The following is a 19,761-nucleotide window of genomic DNA, read 5'->3' as shown; positions in this document are numbered from 1 at the left end:
AAAACATCAATTCTAACACAATGTGCTTTAAAAGTCCTCATTACCCTCAAGGAATTTTACCTCTGACTCTAGGCAACACAGTCATGACAAAAATACGCCACTCCAAGCTTAAATAGACAAAGCCTAAAGTTAAGGTTTTTCCCGAAGTGTTTACATCTCAGCTCTTCTCTGGTGCTTTTTCATGGTTTGGTTTGGAGGTGAGTTGTGGGAGGCGCCACACCAGCATGCGGTTGCAAGGAGAGAAGGGTGTTGCTGCCCTCCCAGCATCACACCCATCCTAAGAGCAAACACAACCCACAAACCTGGGTGTCATACTGCCTGGGTGGCTCCCTGAAGGTGCTGGAGGCACACTCCTAGAGGGTGGGGCCGAGGAAGCTGAAATGCAAAAAAATAAAAACAATGGCCAGGGCTCTGTTGGGCAAGGTTTTCTGTCGTCTTCCTTTTCCTTGCCCCTACTGTTCACAGTATTTGACTGGGTTTTGCTTAAATCTTTCAGAGGGAAGTGTTAACCTTCTCCCAGAATGAAATAAAATATAAAAGGAAATAAAATAAAAGCTTGAAAAAGATGAGCAGGAACGCCATAGAAAGAATGTAGAGATAGAACTAAAGTTTAGGGTACTTCAAATGCGTCATCCAGGTCGGACGGGCACTGATTCACAGAATACTATATTAGAGACCCTCACAGCAAGCCTTGTTGGTTATTGATTCAGTTCCAGACCATGGTTACCTTTCCGTATTGTACAATATTGGCTTGAAGTCCTCCACATTTGCACCCCTGACTCATATTGCTCTGGATGGTGAATGAGCTTGCACACGACATCACATTGCTCCCCACTCTGACCTACATTACATTTTACTGTGAATGAGTTTAATGGATTAAGATCTGATTGGCATGAGCTTCCACGTGTGACTGCCGAGGGTTGGCAATGCTTTTCGTGAGCCCACAGAAGCACTGCAGACGTCTGCTCTGAGTTTTCTTCTAGAAAATTTTGCTTTGTGTTTTGTTTTGCTTTCCTCCTAGTAAGAGTCTCATTCTCATTATGACATTTTTGTGCCAGAAAAAAAAAAAAAACACACACAAAGAAAGAAAAAGTGAGCAGTTCCCTACCTACACAGTGAAAAACCTAGGTGGTTTTTATTGTTATCCAAAACCCAGGGCATGCTGAACTGGTTTCATTTGAAGGCTGGGCTTGCATTAAATGCCAAATAAGGAATTTTTACACGATGTGGAAAATGAGGCAAATATAAAATGAATATTGGGTTGAGTTTTCCCTGAAATTTCTGTGGACTGGAGTTTGGATTTAAAATTTTCCACTCATAACTTACATTATCAATTTGTAGACTATCACCACAAATATGTGTGTAATGATGACCCTATGATTTCTGAACAGTTACTTAACTACAATGGGATTTAATCAAAGGATTCAACAATTGTAGGGGCAAAGGGCCGTAAAACGAACAAACTTAGAACTGTAGAGCTGTCTTCACTATGTAATTATGATAAAGGAGACAAGGGCATTTTCTAAAAGCAGAGAGGTGATTGTAGTGTCAATTTTTTTTGGTAACTAAGACCTTAAAAACAAGCTTCTGAAGTTATGGTTAGAATTAGAAATCCACCCCATTCCCTTCATCAACCAACCAACTGACTTTTTTTATTATTAAAACATTAAAAAAATATATATATATATACTGTTCTACAGACTGTAAGAAATAGGAAAACTGAGAGATAATTTCTCTAAAGGGAAGTATAATCTATTTGCTTAATGATCCTACAAAGAGCTAATAAGTATCATCTCTCTTAGAAATAATAATACTTTGCTTTTATATAGAATCTTTCTCCAAGGAGTACAAAGTATATTACGGATAATATCTAATTAATCCTCTTAGGGTCCCCAAGTGGAAGGGAAGTGGCAGGTATTATGAAGGTTCATCGGCACCATCAACATGTCTCAGGTGAGGAAATGGAGCTATAGAAAGCATGGTAAAAAGGGTACACGCGTAGTTATTTAGGCTAGATCTGCGTGACCTCAAAGCACGGAATCCACTCATTGACAAGAAGAATCCATCGAGTTTGAGCAAAAGAACAGGATCGTTCGACTGAATGCTTTGCCTTTTCCACCAGTTGGGCTCATGTAGCATGAGTTTTAGTAGATTTGCCAGTGAAAGAACCCACATTACCTGACTTCCAGCCTAGTGGTTTCTTCAGAAGGATAGCATGGGTAGTACAGATTGCTTCAATTTCCCATTTGCTGCTTGACACAGCACCCTCAAATAGCACATTAGCCATGTGGCTGTGCTTTTGTTTCTCATTGTCCTTTTAAGTTTGGTTACCTGGAGTCTGTCCATTGTTCTCTGCAAAGTGGGTTTGTATGGGGTATTTTCGGGGTGGGGCATGAAGGAAGGTAGTATGGTAAGAAAGGGGCAGGGGAGTGAATAATCTATTTTGGTAGCTTCTACCTGTTGAAGCAATAGGAGATACACTACAAGTCTACATCTTTTGTATCAAGATAAATCACAACCTGAGAGTCTTGAGACAGGGAAGTATTTGCCCTGCTGCAAGTGCTGCCCCATTTCATTTTTAAACATTCCATGGGCAGAACTGAGCTTCCCATTGTCACAAATCCTCTCTGGAGACAGAAGCCTATACCAGCATCTTGATCAATACCTGATGAACAGGAGGAGAGTGCTTCTGCAAAGAGTGAGCAAATCTTAAAATAAAAGCCGAAGTAGCACTTCCTAAGCTTGAAACTCTTTTACTGACAAGCTCGCTGGGGAATTGGGGCTCAGCTAAAGTCACCTCCCAAAAAGGAAAAAGCCTCCAAGAGAAAATTCAGTCAGATTAATAAACTAGTTGTCTCTGATGCGAACTACATTTTTGACACGTTGAGATAACAAATAGCTTCTGATTCTTACTCACCTAGCTCAGGAGAAGTTGATAGTGGTTTTACAAGAGAAGGACACTAATAATGTCACTTATTTTGCAAATGGAGGCATACAACATGCTCTGAGGGAAGACACCACTTGCACTGGAACTTAACAAGTCCATTCGATGGCCGTCAGTTGGCCACTGGAATCTGTAGCTATTGGTTTGCCACTAGAAAGGTGAGCCTCTCCTGAAGCTTCTCAGAATGGAAGAGCTTCCATTCTGGCTGTTGCGTAGAGAAGAAATCTCGCCCAGCCCCTGAATTCACTCTAGCCTGCTCTCTGACTCTAGCTTGCCCCTCATACAAGTACAAATATCTCCCTTTAAGCATCCATGGTCATCTATTTCTTGAAGCCACTCAACTAGTCCTTAAGGCCACCCATTCACATAAATCCTCTTTTAATAACCTCATTGACCTCTTCCTCTCGCACAGCTCTTCTCTGTTTCCGTGAAGTTCCCATTTGTGTCCAGTTCTTGGCTGGTACACTAGCCATCCTCCAGCCTGGACTATCACCCCACCCTCTAAGTTTAGTCTCTCCCCTTCTTTCATACTGGGGCACACACTAAGTTCTTCCAGATCTGCTTCTCATCCTGTTCCTCTCAGCCACTCTGTAGGATTTGTATAGAACACATCCTATACATACTTGAGTTCATGTCTACTACCCATTTCCAGGCCTTTTTCGTGGATGTATGCTCAGCCTCTCCTTCCAAACAAACTGCCACCTCCTTCAACTGAGGCTTAGAGTTGAGGTTTCTCAGGATAGAGAGCTTATCTGTTAGGTCCTTTGAACCTCTCCCTAGCATTCTGGCAATAGAGGAGCCCTCTGTATTATTCGTGTTGATAGCACAACTAGGACTTTCTTAGGTATCTATCTTCTTTTTTAAATCAAAATGTAGCCTGACCAACGTGGTGAAACCCTGTCTCTACTAAAAATGCAAAAATTAGCTGGGCATGGTGGTGTGTACCTGTAGTCCCACCTACTTGGGAGGCTGAGACAGGAGAATCGCTTGAATCCAGGAGGCAGAGGGTGCAGTGAGCCAAGATCATACCACCGCACTCTAGCCTGGGCGACAGAGTGAGACTCCAACTCAAAAAAAAAAAAAAAAAAAAAGGAAAAAAAAAGTCACTAACTTCACATCCAGGTGGCATTCAACTGTGGCTTGCATTAGAAGTTGAGTTCTTTGTCATTTTACGCCTGTGTGTGTCCCAGGATGGGTGGGAGAAACCCTTGCAAATAGCTTCTATTGAATAAAGGGCTATGGAGGAATTTTCCATAATACTTACACAAAAATTATTGCACTTAACTCCCCAGGCTCTTCATAGAAATCCTAACATGTTCCCCTCCCTCCCAAGCCTTTTTAGTTCCCCACACTTTCCCCCCGACCCTGTTCCCAGGGTATAGCGGCAATAGAGTAGCTAAGTCTGTTTGGTATTCAGTTAGAACTATTTATATTTCAGAGCTCAGGCTTGTTTATGCAGTAGAATGCTGAAAAGGAAGTGAATCAGATCTATTCCCTAACAGGGCATCCAGGGGTCAAGGTGAAAACAAGTACTGATGATAAGGTAAAATCCATGTTCTACAGTCAGCTTTACTATGAACCTCAAATACCACAGCCATGCAGGGCCAAGGCCTTGATGTAGTGCCTGCATAGCTAGCGAAGAATACGTGTGCAGGTAGTCATTCTTCTCCTAGGGAAGCTCCTGAGCTCGTGGGCATGGGGAAAATCCCAGAGGCCTTCAGGAAACCATTGATTTTCCATCCCTTCCCCCAGGCCTACACATCCCAAAACTTGTATCAGAAAGATCAGTGGTGGGATTCTACGATGTAACATACCCTAGCTTAACTTTATGTAAACATATCTTTGAACTAACTACATTTAAGTTTTTCAGCAGCAGTAATTAACAGCCACTACCATTCACTGAGTTTCTACTACGTGCCTGCTATTATTATACAGTTCTCATTTAATTCTACAACAACACTGAGAAACCGTTAGCATTACTCTCATTTTACTGATTAAGAAACTCAAAGATGCAAAACCTGATATCTGTTAAGTAACAGACTGAGGATTAACACTCGGGCTCCTTTGAATCTAAAGCCCATTGTTTACCTTTAGATCAGGGGTCCTTAAACCCTAGTACTGGTCCTGTTAGGAACTCACCGCACAGCAGGAGATGAGCTGAGGGTGAACCAGCATTACCACCTGAGCTCTAGATTCTGTCAGATCAGCAGTGGCATGAGATTCTCATAGAAGCATGAACCCTGTTGTGAAGTGCACACGTGAGGGATCTAGGTTGTGCGCTCCCCTTATGAGAATCTAATGCCTCATGATCTGTCACTGTCTCCCATTGCCCCCATATGGGACCATCTGGTTGAAGGAAAACAAGCTCAGGGCTCCCACTGATCCTACATTATGGTGAGTTGTATAATTATTTCATTACACATTACAATGTAATAACAATAGAAATAAAGTACACAATAAACGTAATGTGCTTGAATTGTCCTGAAACCATCTCCCAACACTCCTGCCCCAGTCTGTGGAAAGATTGTCTTCTATGAAACTGGTCTCTGGTGCCAAAAAGGTTGGGGACTGCTGCTTTAGACCACCCTGCCTCTGTATGCTACATGTGAATCTGTGGCTGCATGTAGAAGGTGGGGGCTGAAAGTTCTGGTGAAGAGGGAAGAAGTAACTTAAATATCATGTGTCTGGTCTGTTAGGAGTTTTTACCTTGGTTTCACTGCCTCAGAAACACTCAGGGTTGGAGGCCCGATAGGAGAGAGACTGGATTCTCATCCTAGTTATGCCACTCTGGACAAAGCCCTATCTTGCCTTGCACTTAGACTTGGGAAGACAGATTTCTCCTTATGTTAAAAATTAGTTGGCCAGGTGCGGTGGCTCATGCTTGTAATTCCACACTTTGGGAGGCTGAGGTCGGCGGATCAGCTGAGGTCAGGAGTTCGAGACCAGCCTGACCAACATGGAGAAACCCTAAAAATACAAAATTAGCTGGGCCTGGTGGTGCATGCCTGTAATCTCAGCTACTCGGGAGGCTGAGGCAGGAGAATCACTTGAACCCGGGAGGTGGAGGTTCTGATGAGCTGAGATCACGCCATTGCACTCCAGCCTGAGCAACAAGAGGAAAACTCTGTTTCAGGAAAAAAAAAAAAAAGAAAAAAAGAATTAGTTATATGAAAAAATAGAACAGACAATGCTGCCACTGTAAGTCTTCAATCAGAGTGCAGAAAAGTAAACTATCTAAGATGTGGTGCAGGATATGTTCATGTCTCAACCCAGGCAAGAGCTCTGTGATGAGGAGTTGAATAGAAATGGCTGGGTGGCCTTCACCTGGCATGCATTTACTCACATGCATGTTTACTCTCATGGTTGAAACCCAATTTCCTTCCTGAGCAGTGGGATGATGTTGGTGGGCTTTCTGGACAGCTCCTGTGGTGCCTCTGAAAAGCAGGGCTCTGCTTACTACACTGGTCCCAGAGCACAGAAGAGAGAGGGAGGGCCCTGCATGATGAATCCCAGGCAAACCTCCAATCCTCTATGCTCCAGGGCACACAAACAGTCAGGACCTGTAGGCCTTTCAGCAGAAGGGGCCTCGGAGATGATCCCTCCAACTCCAGCAGTTAGAGGTAGGCAGCCAAGGCAATGAGAAAGGAAGCTCCATGCTTAACACTGCTGGAAGTGGTGTGCTGAGACTACAATTCTGGGCTTTTAAAACTCCACATCATCAGAGCTTCTCCAGCCTTGCTCTGCCCTTGCAGCCCAATTTGGGCACATTTATCCCGAAAGAAGTTTTGCCTCTGTTTGGCCTCATAAGGACGGGTCACTCCTGTCCCTGCTTTGAGTAGCTCCCAACACAGGCTCCGCACCCTCAAGACTATGTGTATTTCTCACTTTCCCTGGAACCAGTCACTTATGGACACTCCTCACTCCTACTTCTAAACTGCATACTTCTGCAGGCCCAGGTCTACATATCTTCCTTTCTTAGCTGCCAATTTCTTTTTGTCCAAATAGCTGCCAGCATAGAACAAGTAATCAATACATATTTATTAAATAAATGAATGTATAATGAATAAATGTCAAAAAGTTGCCTACAGTACTCAAGAGGATGGACAGTTTCTGGCAGCAGTTAATTAGAAGACAACTTCAATAAGGGGTAATATAAGGTGGCTCTTCTTCCCCATTTTTGTGTCCTTCCTTCCTTGCACTCACACCGTGAACCAGAAGGGTTTACCTTTAGAGAGCTATTCTATGGTTGAAGAGGAGGCTATGCTGAGGGTCTCCTTCCTCTGTCTTGTGAGAAACACCCCTAATGGTGGCTAATAAATTCTATTACATCTATCCTTCAGTTTTCTGACCTTCTGTCTCTTTTGGTTCTACCTCCAGCTCAAGGGTTTAAAGGAGATGATATTTCTTTTAGGTAAGATGATTTAACCTTTGGTTGGACCTCCAGGTTTCTCAAACCCTGTCAGCAACCCACCTTTGCACCCAAGACTTACTAGGAAGATCCAACATTTAAAACACCACCACTAAAACAAATTATATGATAATAAAACAGCAAATTTCCCTTAGCCTTCCCACAGTCCCCTCAAGATGTTATAAATTATAATAGAAGTGGTTTCAATTCTTTTTTCTGCAACAGTACAAGAAAACTATTTTGAGATACGTAGTCTAATAATACATTGATTTTTTTTAAAGAAATGAAATATGAAATGTCAATGACAGTATATTTTTCTTCTATGAATATTAGAAACCTTAGTAAGTGTGGCTGATACTTTCAGTTGGGACTCATATCCTACATAGGATATGTTGAAAATATCATTGCATTAATTTGGGGATGATGAAGACTTATTCCATAGGTGGTATACCAGTTGTTCCCTAAATATTCTATTTGGATTACAAGTGATTGTCTAACATTTTTTAAAAACTGAAGTATATTTCAACATTTAAACATCTAGATGTTTTCTTTAAAAAGGTGTGTTTTTGCGGCACTATTCACAATAGCAAAGACTTGGAATCAACCCAAATGTCCATCTGTGACAGACTGGATTAAGAAAATGTGGCACATATACACCATGGAATACTATGCAGCCATCAAAAAGGATGAGTTTGCGTCCTTTGTAGGGACATGGATGCAGCTGGAAACCATCATTCTTAGCAAACTATCACAAGAAGAGAAAACCAAACACCGCATGTTCTCACTCATAGGTGGGAACTGAACAATGAGATCACTTGGACTCGGGAAGGGGAACATCACACACTGGGGCCTATCATGGGGAGGGGGGAGGAGGGAGGGATTGCATTGGGGAGTTATACATGATATAAACGTTATGCACATGTACCCTAGAACTTAAAGTATAATAAAAAAAAAAAAAAAAGAAAAATAAATAAATAAATAAATAAAATTTAAAAAAAAAAAAAAAAAAAGGTGTGTTTTGTTGAATATAGAAAATAGGCAATACAAGACCTTTGTTCCTGCAGTATACAATTAAATTTCATCTAAATGACTGGCTGCCATCTTTAGCCAGGACACAAAGTCTCTGGCCAACACAATCCACAGCACTCTATTGTCTACTGGAACTGAGGTTGTGTGTCAGTTGCCATTTATCATTGGGTTTGCATGATGGTTTGGATTTATTTTGGCTTATCCTTTTAATATGCACCCAGACAGCTTACGATATCCACTTAACTTCTGTAGTCATTTGCGATAGGACCCCGGTGTATTGCAAGGCATTATATGACGGACGGGACCCAATTCAAGCTCTGGTACTTATTCCTGAGGCCCGAAGGCAAGCCTTTCTTGCACACTGCACAAGACTCAACACAGTTCTACTGCTTCCAGGAAGCCTTTTGTGACCGCTGGTGCTCGGCTTTTCTTTATTTCCCTGAAGCGGGGTTACCCAGCAGCCAGAACTAATGACACCACTCGGTGAGAATTCACATTGTCCTTCAGTTGCTTGACTTAGAACAGATTTGTCTTTCTATGGGAGAAAAATCCTGAAGATGAAAACACTATCTCTTGGACTAGAAAGCCTGACCTCTCTCTGCTCATGACTATTGGACATATATCCTATTCAATAGAGCGAATACTTTGAACCTGGGTTAAGCAGGGGAAGAAAAACCTAACAATTTAGGTTACATTAATCAGCAAGGCAAACAGACTTTTCATTTCCTTTACTTTTTTTCAGACTGTGGCCAGGGCTTCCCTGGCAATACAAGATCATACCAAATTGTTGTAAATTATGTAGATGATAGTTATTAATATAATCATCTTCCATAAGAAAACAAATGTCATAAAGCCAGCAATCCATGCCAGAGGAGCCCAGGAATGTTCCCCCTTATTAGGGTGTCCGGCTAACCCCGGCGCTTGCAAGTCATTCCTCCCTTCACAGCCTGAGGCTGAAGAGGTCACTTGGTTTGAGGAAATGGCTCCTCAGCTCCTCCTACCCCCACTTTACCCACTAAGAAAACCAATGGCGCCTTTTATCAGTTTGGCAAAAAGACGAAGGGAATGTTTAATTCTGTACTTAAAATTCTTGGTTCCTACTGTCAGCATTCCCAGTTCTCAGAGAACACTGAATGGATATTTGAAGAGTTTTGTGAAACTGAGACTGAACAGTGGCAACGAGGAGGAAAAGATCCAAAATTAAAAGAACATTTAAAAATACACACCCCCGTACATTCCACTCTTCTCACTTTTCTGTCCTCCTCAACCAAGTCATATTCAGCCCTTAGGAAGATTCCCACAGGAGGGAGGTGATGTAATGTCCTCAGACTGTCTGTGTTCCAATCCCAATTCACCCTACCGAGCCGTGAGGACTTGGGTAAGGAAGTGAATGTCTCCCTGCTACAGTCCCCATAACAGTAAAGTGAGGTTAACAACAGTGCCAAGTTCTGGAACCTGTCATCTGTGAAGGGCTCAATATGTATAAACTGCTATTATCATTTCAATTTTCCAAGGAAAGCACCTGATTACAACAAGATTTGCAATACAGAGTAACAGCTGCCAACTGGCAGACCGCTGACCCTAGCCTTTCAAGCTAAGACTTTGCAGAGTGAAAAAGTGAAGCTCTCCAGTCATTTCAAATGAGTGAAGTGTTCTCACGTGGCAAAACTAGGGCCTCCAGAAATCCAAAAAAAAATTGAATTAGCACCTTCTTCATTATCTCTCTCTCGTTTTTTTTTTTTTTTTTTTTTTTTTGAGACAGAGTCTCAGTCTGTCGCCCAGGCTGGAGTGCAATGGTGTGGTCTTAGCTCACTGCAACCTCCGCCTCCTGGATTCAAGCAATTCTCCTGTCTCAGCCTCCCAAGTATCTGGGATTACAGGTGCATGCCACCATGCCCAGCAAATTTCTTTTTTGTATTTTTAGTAGAGATGGGATTTCACCATGTTGACCAGCCTGGTCTCGAACTCCTGACCTCAGGTGATCCACCTGCCTTGGCCTCCCAAACTGCTGCGATTATAGGCGTGAGCCACTGCGTCCTGCCAATTCTCTTTATTTATTTTTTGAGATGGAGTCTTGCTCTGTCCCCCAGGCTGGATTGCAATGGTACAGTCTTGGCTCACTGCAACCTTAGCCTCCCGGGCTTAAGTGATTCTCCTGCCTCAACCTCCTGAGTAGCTGCGATTATGGGCACCTGCCAACATGCGCAGCTAATTTTTGTATTTTTAGTAGAGATGGGGTTTCACCATATTGGCCAGGCTGATCTCGAACTCCTGACCTCAGGTGATCTGCCCACCTCGGCCTCCCAAAATGCTGGGATTACAGTTGTGAGCCACTAGTCAATGATCTCTTTTAGAGAAGGATTTTTCTTCCTACATAGAAAATTTGTGTTTAAGGGGGATCTTGGGATGTCAAAATGGGCTCTGCCTTTTCAGTCGGAAAATCTGCTGATGTGATGTGTGACCATCTAGTGAGAACATTGCTGCACTTGAAATGTGGTCTATAAATTATTTTATAGACTGAATAATGTAATCATCCTCAGACTAGAAGGCCAGAAGAGGCTGTATGAGGCCCTTATTTCACAGAAGAGCCATCAAACCCCTGAGAATTGAGAGACTACGACCAAAATCAAGCGAGGGCTGGAATTCAAGTCTTTTGGCTTCCCATCAAATGAATTTTTCATCTCACCAAACTAACTCTGATAGCTAGGTTGGATGACTATGCTGTTGGAAAGTGTTGAGCTTTGCAAGGCTTTCTGATTCTAGCTCTTCCTGTGACAGAGGATGAGCTTTAATAACAACACAAACACCCTATTTATTCTCGAGCAGCCTGTGATGCAGGGCCTTGGCCATACCTCCGAATGCGTCATCATTTCCATGGGAAGACATACAAGGAGCAGGAATCCAACATACAAGGACACAGAGAGGAGCAAAGAGGTATGAAAGTGGGTAAGAATTTCAGTGGCGGAAGTTCAAAAACACTGAATGGTGAGAAACTTCTTTGAACACAATGAAGTGGCACAGTCAGCTGTAAAACATCTTCTTCCTTTGTTAGCTTTCTTCCAAAGTGTCCCAGCAACAGGCTGGTGGTCAACTCTCATGGTGTTTCTCCAAAGACCTTCACGTGGTGTCTCATGGCAGACTGCGAAGAGATTCCTTGGAGATTGTCTAAGGAGAACAGAAGAAGCCTGGGCCAGCAAAGCTATGAAAACCACAACTTCATTCATTCCTGAAGGTTTGCATTCACAGAAATTGCGCAAATTGTTCTGTACATTGAAAAACAACATCAAAATTTTATTTTTAGAAACGGAATATAATGAAAACACAATTGGGGTTCCTTTAGCTTTCCAAACAGTGCCCAACAGTAGTTTCCAAGAAAATCATGAGCTAGCTTTTTTCTAATTGTGTACACAGTTGTACTTGTGTAAATGTACACAACTGTATGCATGTGCACAAACACATTCACCATTTCGTGGTCAAAAAGCACTCTAAAACTGGGAAAGATCCATTTCCCAGTTTAAGTTGGCAGTCTTAAAATTCACAGTTGGGAGACATTCCGCTGCAATGAATTATGTAAAGAAATTATGATTCTTCCTCTCAACCTAATGTAGGAGAACTGCCTTCACCCAGAAATGATCTTATGCTACACTAGAACTACTCAGTCAGCATCTTTAATTATCATTTCCCAGCAGCCTCTAGGCCAGTGCTTCTCAAAGTTTAATGTGCATACAAATTGCCTGGAGATCTTATTAAATATGCTAATTCTGATTCAGTAGGTCTAGGGTGGGCCCTGAGAGTCTACACTTCTTACAGTTGCTGAGTGATGCCACAACTTCCAGCCCACGGAGAAAACTTTGAGTAGCAAGATTCTAGACCAAGCCCACTTAACACTGTTCTCTCACTACGGCAAGAAGTGGGCTACAGCCAATTTTATGGCTAGGATGGTAAGCTTCTATGAGGTGCCACATTCCCTGTGAATCTTCCCCTCATTCAGAGATACCTCCCTCTGTATCATCTTTCTTCCTTCTCTTCTGAATGCACTTGCAGTTGCAAACCTAAAGGAGACAGCCTGTTGCACTGGCCCAGGGAGAAAAGTATGTGAACTTGGATTTGAATTTCATCAATACCACTTTTACAAGCCAGGTAATTTTCTCTGAGCCACATTCATAATATGGAGCTAAGATACTGTGGTGTGATGAGAGATAATGGTTTTCATCCACAGTCCCTGGCTCATAACCCCCATATCCTTTGTTACAGTCTTTTGTTATAATGTTGATTGTGTGAGGCCTCAGGGACAGGTCTCTGATCTTCTCCTGCCCTATCGTCACCTGCCCCAAAGCAGGACTCTACTCTTTCCCCACCTTTCTGATTGTCAGTCTTAAGACCCTCCTTAGAGAAAGTCCCACCCTATACTCTGAAGGGAGAGAATGTTGATATCATGACGCTTCCATAAAAACCCAAGAGGGCTGGGTTCAGAGCTGAATATGCGGAGGTTCCTGGAGAACGGTGCCCCAGGGAGGGCATGGAAGCTCCGTTTCCCCTCCCCATACTTAACCCTAAACATCTCCTCATCTGTATCCTTTGCAATATCCTCTATAATAAACTGGAAAACATGTTTTCCTGAGTTCTGTGGACCACTTCAGCAAATTAACTGAACCCGAAGAGAGGGTGGTGGGATCCTGAACTTGAAGCTGGTTGGCCAGACGTTCTGGAGGTCTGGACTTGCAATTGGTGTCTGAAAGCATGGGGGGCAGTCGTGGGGACTGAGCCTTCAACCTGTGGGATCTGACAACATCTCCAGGTAAACAGTGTCAGAACTGAATTGAAGGGTACCCAGATGGTGTCTGCCGCTTGGTGTGTGGGAAACACTCCCACACATTTGGTCACAGAGGTCTTCTGTGTTGATTATTGTTGTGGTGGTATGTACGCAGAGGGAAAACTCAGTTTGTGAGAATTTTTCCCAAAGTAGAAACCCATCCCTGAGTTTGTTATCATAGATAAATGAGAGAATGCACAGCACCCAGAACAGTGCCTTAAACGCAACAGTTCAACAAGCAGCAGCACCCTCTCCTCTTTCTTTTCAAGTTTCATGCCCCAAGTCAGTTCTTCATGTGTGGTCCCAGCACGACAGACTTGAGGGCATAGCTTGTATAACCTATAGCGTATAATAAAAGTCTTATGGCACTGGCAGTTAGAAGGCAAGGTACAATCTTCCTTTCTTGGCAGTAAGTTATAAAACCTTTCTTATGTTTTTTTTGTCTTCTGTCATCACCCCTAAATTGGTATTATTTGCCATTGTCAATTAATTAAATAACACATTTTACTGAGTCCCTATTATGTGCCAGTGAATCAAAAATACAGATGAAATCTCCAAATGCAACCAGCTTCCAGATTAGCTGGAGTTTTGGTAGAAAAACTTTGGATAATTGATTAAAAGTTTGCATTTTCTTCTTTCTTTTCTTTTTCTTTTTTTTTTTGAAACGGCGTCTCGCTCTGTCACCCAGGCTGGAATGCAACGATGTGATCTCTGCTCACTGCAACCTCCACCTCCAGGTTTCAAGTGATTCTCCTGCCTCAGCCTCCTGAGTAGCTGGAATTACAGGCATGCACCACCACGCCGGCTAATTTTTGTATTTTTAGTAGAGACGGGGTTTCACCATGTTGGCCAGGCTGATCTCGAACTCCTGACCTCAGGTGATCCACCCATCTTGGCCTCGTGCTGGGATTATAGGCATGTTGCATTTTCATTCTAAGATTTGGTGTTCTACAGATAGGACCTTCGTAACAGCAAAGTTATATCAATATGATAGAGTTGGCATAATAAAATTAGTTCGACATATAGGCAAAAGAAATGATGGTCTGGACATCACTTGGCAGAGTTTTTATTCTTCTAAGTTCCTCAGTTACTGGTAGAAGGATCGTGCTAGAATGCTCAAGTTTCTCATTTCATCCCTGATGCTGCGTTCAGAAGCAAACACCACACCTGCCAATATTCTAAAGGCGGTTTTCTTGTTGGGGAATTCAAAGTGAAGGTGACAGCAGAGAAGTAAAGACATTCACCTAAAAAGTCGTCACTCCTCACTTTTAAAAACAAGTCCAGTAAATGAAAAAACGTTAGATTTACAAATTGAATAGAAAAAACACTCTATAAGAAGGTTTTCTGGCTAAATGAACGAAAGGTATCTGTCTGTGGTTTAATCACATTCAATTGAATAACGGTTGTTAGCTAAATTTGACTTTCCTGTCAAAATTGTCACCATGTTGCAAACTGACTTTAAAAGAATAACTAGAGCCAGAGTGGAGTAGTGAGAACTTAATACACAAAGCTCGGGTAGCAAGGAATTCATCTAACCATCCATGTCTTGACCTCCTTCTAACCCAAAGTACAAAACTTGGCAGGAAGCAGATGAGGAAGTCATTAATATGTGGAAAAGGATCTCCCAAAGGCACACCAAGACCCTGTGCCTTTCACTAATGGAAATAAAAAGGAATTGTACAAATATTTACCACAAGAAAATCATTCTAAAAGCTGAAGGATTTCCACAATCGACACAGAGTACCATATGACTACAGAGGCAAAGTTTCTGGTTAGTACAGGCTTCTGTTCCGTCCTGAAAGTGAGGTGTAGAGGTCAGAGTTCAAGGACTGACCTTGAGTTTTTTAAAAAGATAATTAGCTTTGTGTGTGGTGTGTGTCTGTGTATGTGTGGCATCTCTAGTTAAAGGTGCAAAAAGACCTGATGAAAACTGTTTGGTTATGATTCAATGTTTTTCTTCCTTATTTCGGTCTTTACTTGATCAAATCAACTGTAAATTTGAAAATGGACTCAATATTATATAACATTAAAGAATTATTAATTTTCTTTTGGTTTGATCATGGCATTATATGTAAACATGTTTTTAAATGAAGTATTTAATGTTGAGATGACATGATATCTGACGTTTTCATTAAAATAGTTCGGCAAAATAAATAAAAGTGTGTGTGTGTGTCAGCAGGAGGGGTAGGTATAACGATGACGGTAAAATGTTGATGGTCATTGAAGCTGAATGAGGGGTTCACTGGAGCACTGCACTTTCTCTCAACTCGAGTATTTTTGGAAATGTTCACAATAAAAGATTAAAAATCCAACCCACAAAAAATAGGGTTTCTTAAAAAGCACTAAAAATAGTTTACACAACAATACTGACTCTTGCCATGAAATGCAGAGAATAGGTGCAAAAACCCAAGAGCAATAATTAATGGCCAATCTTATGTGCATTCCATTAAGCACAAGCAGCTGTCATAAACATCTTAATTTAAAGAGTTGGGGTTTGGGGAATCATGGCACTGCAAAAAGCTTCGTCCTGCTGCTGCTCCACAGAACTGGTACATATCAGACCCTTAAATTTTTAAACACAGCTTTCATGTTTTTGAGAGCTGAAAAACCTTTGAAAAGTCAGCTTGTTAGGAAATTCACCTTGCAGACTCCTACTTTAAGGGTTGGTGGAGGTGCTTGGGTACTGGCAAAATTGATTTGGGGGTGGGGGTGGAGGTTCACAGGTAAAATAAAGGTGTCGTATGCTTCAGAAGAAGCTAGCTCACCCTAAATATACGGGGCGTAGCTACATTGCAGTGGTGCCTTTCAGCAATGCAAAATATATCACCTCGCTAGAGAGGTATCTCAAGTCTACAAAGCCCCGCCTCCCAGCCTTTATTGTTCCTTTTCCAGTCTTTGTCATAAATAGAAAGAGGCAGCATTTTGAAGACGGAAGAAGCACTAAGCAGGAAGCAGGAGCCTAAAATTGAGTTTCTTGTATTGCTGTGTGTTACCGTAAACACTAGGCCATGACCTAGGTGCTGCTTCTGTGACATCGGATCATCATCTCACACCTATGCAGGTCTCTTGAATCCCTTGGGGCCTAATACACCTGAGTACCTGGGCTGTGATATGGGAGCCAGTCTGATGCCCCCATCACCCCACAAGCTGTAGTCCTCTCCCTGACGGCAAGACGGCATGCAAGAGTCCTATTTGGGTTGTAAAGTTTAATGCGAGCAGAAAGAGGCAGATGATAGCTAACACAATCTAAGTTAACCATTGAAAAACCCAAACTCTCCAATAAAAATACTGGAATGGACCCAGTCACCTTTTATCAAGGGTACATTTAACCATCCTCATTGGTGGCTGCTTCCATTCATGGTCACACCCTTCCCTCTTCCCTCAGGAACTCTGTATTTGTGTGTAAATAAGGACATGTCATGGTATACTGTGTGCAGGCTGCACCTGACAAGAAACAAGGTTGCTGGCAGCACAGGACAAGGCCTCCGGTTAATTTCTCAAATCGATCCCGACAGTGATTATCTGGTCCAGGAAAGAACAGGTCTTTGCTCATAGCACTAGATTTGAATTTTTTAAAACAACACTCTATTGCCCGTAAGAATGACTAATAACGGTCGGCTGTAATTTCCCAGAGTTTGTGGGTATGACTTCTTCAGCTTTCCTTGCATTTGAATTTGCCATATTTCATCTGGGGGCTTGCTAGCGCTTTCAAGCACAATGTAACCAAAACCCCCAGCCAGCTCTCGGTTCAGCTGGGAGAACTTTGTGATACTCTCGAACTTACTACTTCCTGCCCCCACACCTGAGAGTCTCCCCGCTCACTGTTTTCCCTGCATCATGCACCATCAATCAAACAAACAGAGAAACACAGAAACCTCAGTTCTCAACTGCAATCAATACAACCTCCCTTCCTGGGGTAGCGCTGCCTTCATTTTAAAGGTCATGGAGTGAGTCAGGGGCAGAAGAGAGAAACAGAGGCCATGGGTTCTTTGACTCCACATCTCACAGACAGATCAGTGGATCCAGAAAAATGACATCATTAAGCTGCACCAATTGCCGGGGGGGGAGGGCAGTCCAAATGAACACCAAATCAGAGTGATCACAAAACAGTTTTGTTATTTTACACATAGTCTCATGAGCTAGACAAATAAATTTGCCTAGTATATGTTCTAAGTCACAAATAGATAGAGGAAATTGAAACCACAGTAGCCAAGCACCTCCCTGAGGAGAGCAAGGCTGGGCTTCCATTACAATAATATTCTTATTTACGTTTTCTCATGCGTATTCTTTAAGTGAATATTTATTTCCTCAGACCAGATTTGTTGAGTACTGCTACGTGGAATTCACGATATGAAGTGCCGTGGGGCAGGCAGACCCGGGTACCCTGGAAAACTTGGTAAATAGCTATTTCTTAACTGCTAGTAAACAAGTTGCTCTTCTAGTAAGAAAAAATAATGGCTGGAAAACCTACTTACACCTTCAATACACAAGGCTATTTTGCACAAACCAGATACAGGAAATATTTATATAGAGAGCATTTCTAAAACAGATAAAATCAGGGCTCAGTCTTCTTTATGAAAACAAAAAGCAAAACACTTTGCAATTTGAGCAAAGATTATTTCTGCAGAGGGTCATCTCTAGTAAGACGTGCCTGCTCCTCAGACCAAGTCTCTCTCTTTCAGGGCCATTCCTCACTGGATGGTGATTCATTTTACTGAAGGACTCACCCTAGACAGAATGCAACCAACCCTTCAGAAACACATCAGTTGTTTAAACAAACTATGCCTGTATTCATTTGCTTAGCAAATCGTTTTGTCACAGATTTAGCCCAGCCAGAGTCTAAATGATCACAACTACTGAAACTATACCAATACCTTTTCTACTGAAAACCTATCAAAGAAATAACATCAGTTCACATTACCATTATCGATTCTTACCCTTTTCTCCCTTAACTCCATTATCTTCCTTTTCAGTTTGTTATTTATTTTCTTATGTTCTGAATTTCAAGAAGACTTCCATGTGTTGTCAACATATGGTACATCATTCACATAAGTACACAAAATTCTCTACATGTCATTAAAGAACTGAGCTTGTATTCCAGTGAGTGAAACTGAAGAGGAAAAATCCCAAAGATAACCGCACAAACTAAGGTGCAGCTAAAATAGCTGTCCCCTACCCCCATCGCTCACCACACTATTTCTTAGAACTTTTATCTTTACATATGTACAAATAAACAGAGTGTTTCTGTTATGCCTTATTTGTGTAGAGGACTTACATGCAGCTCTCTGACCTTCCTCTGGCTCTGATTAGCCCCTGAAGGATGTGGATCACCCACATGCAACAGGCTGCTGACACCAGCAGAAAGCTGTCTTTCAGAAGAATCAAGAGTTCCACCTAAGGACATCATGTCCACTTGCTCTTCCCTGGTTCAGCTGACTTTCCTGGACTTGCTTTCTTGTTGCCCTGATCTGTGCTCCATGCCAGATCTCACAAACAAGGCTGGACTCTGCTCATTTCTGGCCAGTCTCATCCTGAAGTCATCCAAGAAGAATGCTAGAAAGGAGGACCACAATCTTGGCCAATGGAGACCCTGTCATTCTAGTGAACATTTGCAACACAAGATGTGAAGACCCTCCTTCCAGTTTCTCATCCTTCCCTCTCCATGTCTCACAAACACCAAGTCTATTTCCCAGAGAGGTGCTCAGGGTGCAGTGAGTCGGGCAGCTAAAGCAGTCCTGCGGGTGAGCATGTTGTCACTAACCCTTGAGTTTAACTTCTTACCAGATCTCTGCAAAGATAGAAAAAAACTAGCTTGCAAGAAACCTCAGTTCTCTGGATGTTCTGTCCTTAGGCTGCTGAGATTTTCAAGGGCATGCAGATAGTTGAACTTCACTTATTTTCAATAATTATAATAATACCTAAGAATTTTATGTATTATTTAAATAATACATAGGGACTCCTTACCCAAGAAAGATATTGTCAAGACTAGATTTTATAAAAAGGCTAACCATTATACATAAATAAAGGGCTTAACAAAGTTTTATTTTAGCAGTAGCAGCAACCCTTAGTTTCGATGTGCATATAGGTTGAAAAAGGTTTGCTGAAAGAGAAAAAAAAGACTGTTATCTCAAAACTGGTTGAGACTGACAAACGTGATCCTATCAAAACCATTCCCCACCATTCACATGAAATGGCCATGTTCTTTGAAAATTTGTGGGAAATTACATTTTTTTAAAAAAAATTATTCCCCTCAGGGCACATCAGACGCAGGGAAAAAGCAAACAGAAGGTAAGTTAAACTAGTTGAGTACTTTCTCAGTGAAATGATTTGAAAGATCAAATTCCCCTAAGTAAAATAAATGGTAGATTCTCTGCAATTCTTCCTGGAGGTTTTCACACCAAAACAAATATGGAATAAACTCATGAGAGTTTATCAGGGTCAGAGTTATGACTCTAGCCAGGAGTACACACAACTCCATTCATCCATCCTGCCATCCACACATCATTTATTTATCTATTCGAATAACAAATCAAGAAGTATTTATTGAGTGCTTACTATGTGCAAGAT

At 41.9% G+C, this 19,761-nt stretch overlaps 1 protein-coding gene across 2 annotated transcripts in view; it reads right to left on the bottom strand.

The window, feature by feature from the left end:
• Positions 1 to 19,761, bottom strand: part of RORA (RAR related orphan receptor A) — a 753,017-nt gene that overhangs the window by 226,425 nt on the left and 506,831 nt on the right. The gene's annotated exons all lie outside the window — the stretch shown is intronic.

The sequence above is a fragment of the Trachypithecus francoisi genome, unplaced genomic scaffold (genome assembly GCF_009764315.1).
Source record: "Trachypithecus francoisi isolate TF-2019V2 unplaced genomic scaffold, Tfra_2.0 Lachesis_group3, whole genome shotgun sequence".
Lineage (NCBI taxonomy): Eukaryota > Metazoa > Chordata > Mammalia > Primates > Cercopithecidae > Trachypithecus > Trachypithecus francoisi.
Note: the sequence above shows the minus strand (reverse complement) of the source record. Positions and strands in the feature narration are given on the sequence as shown.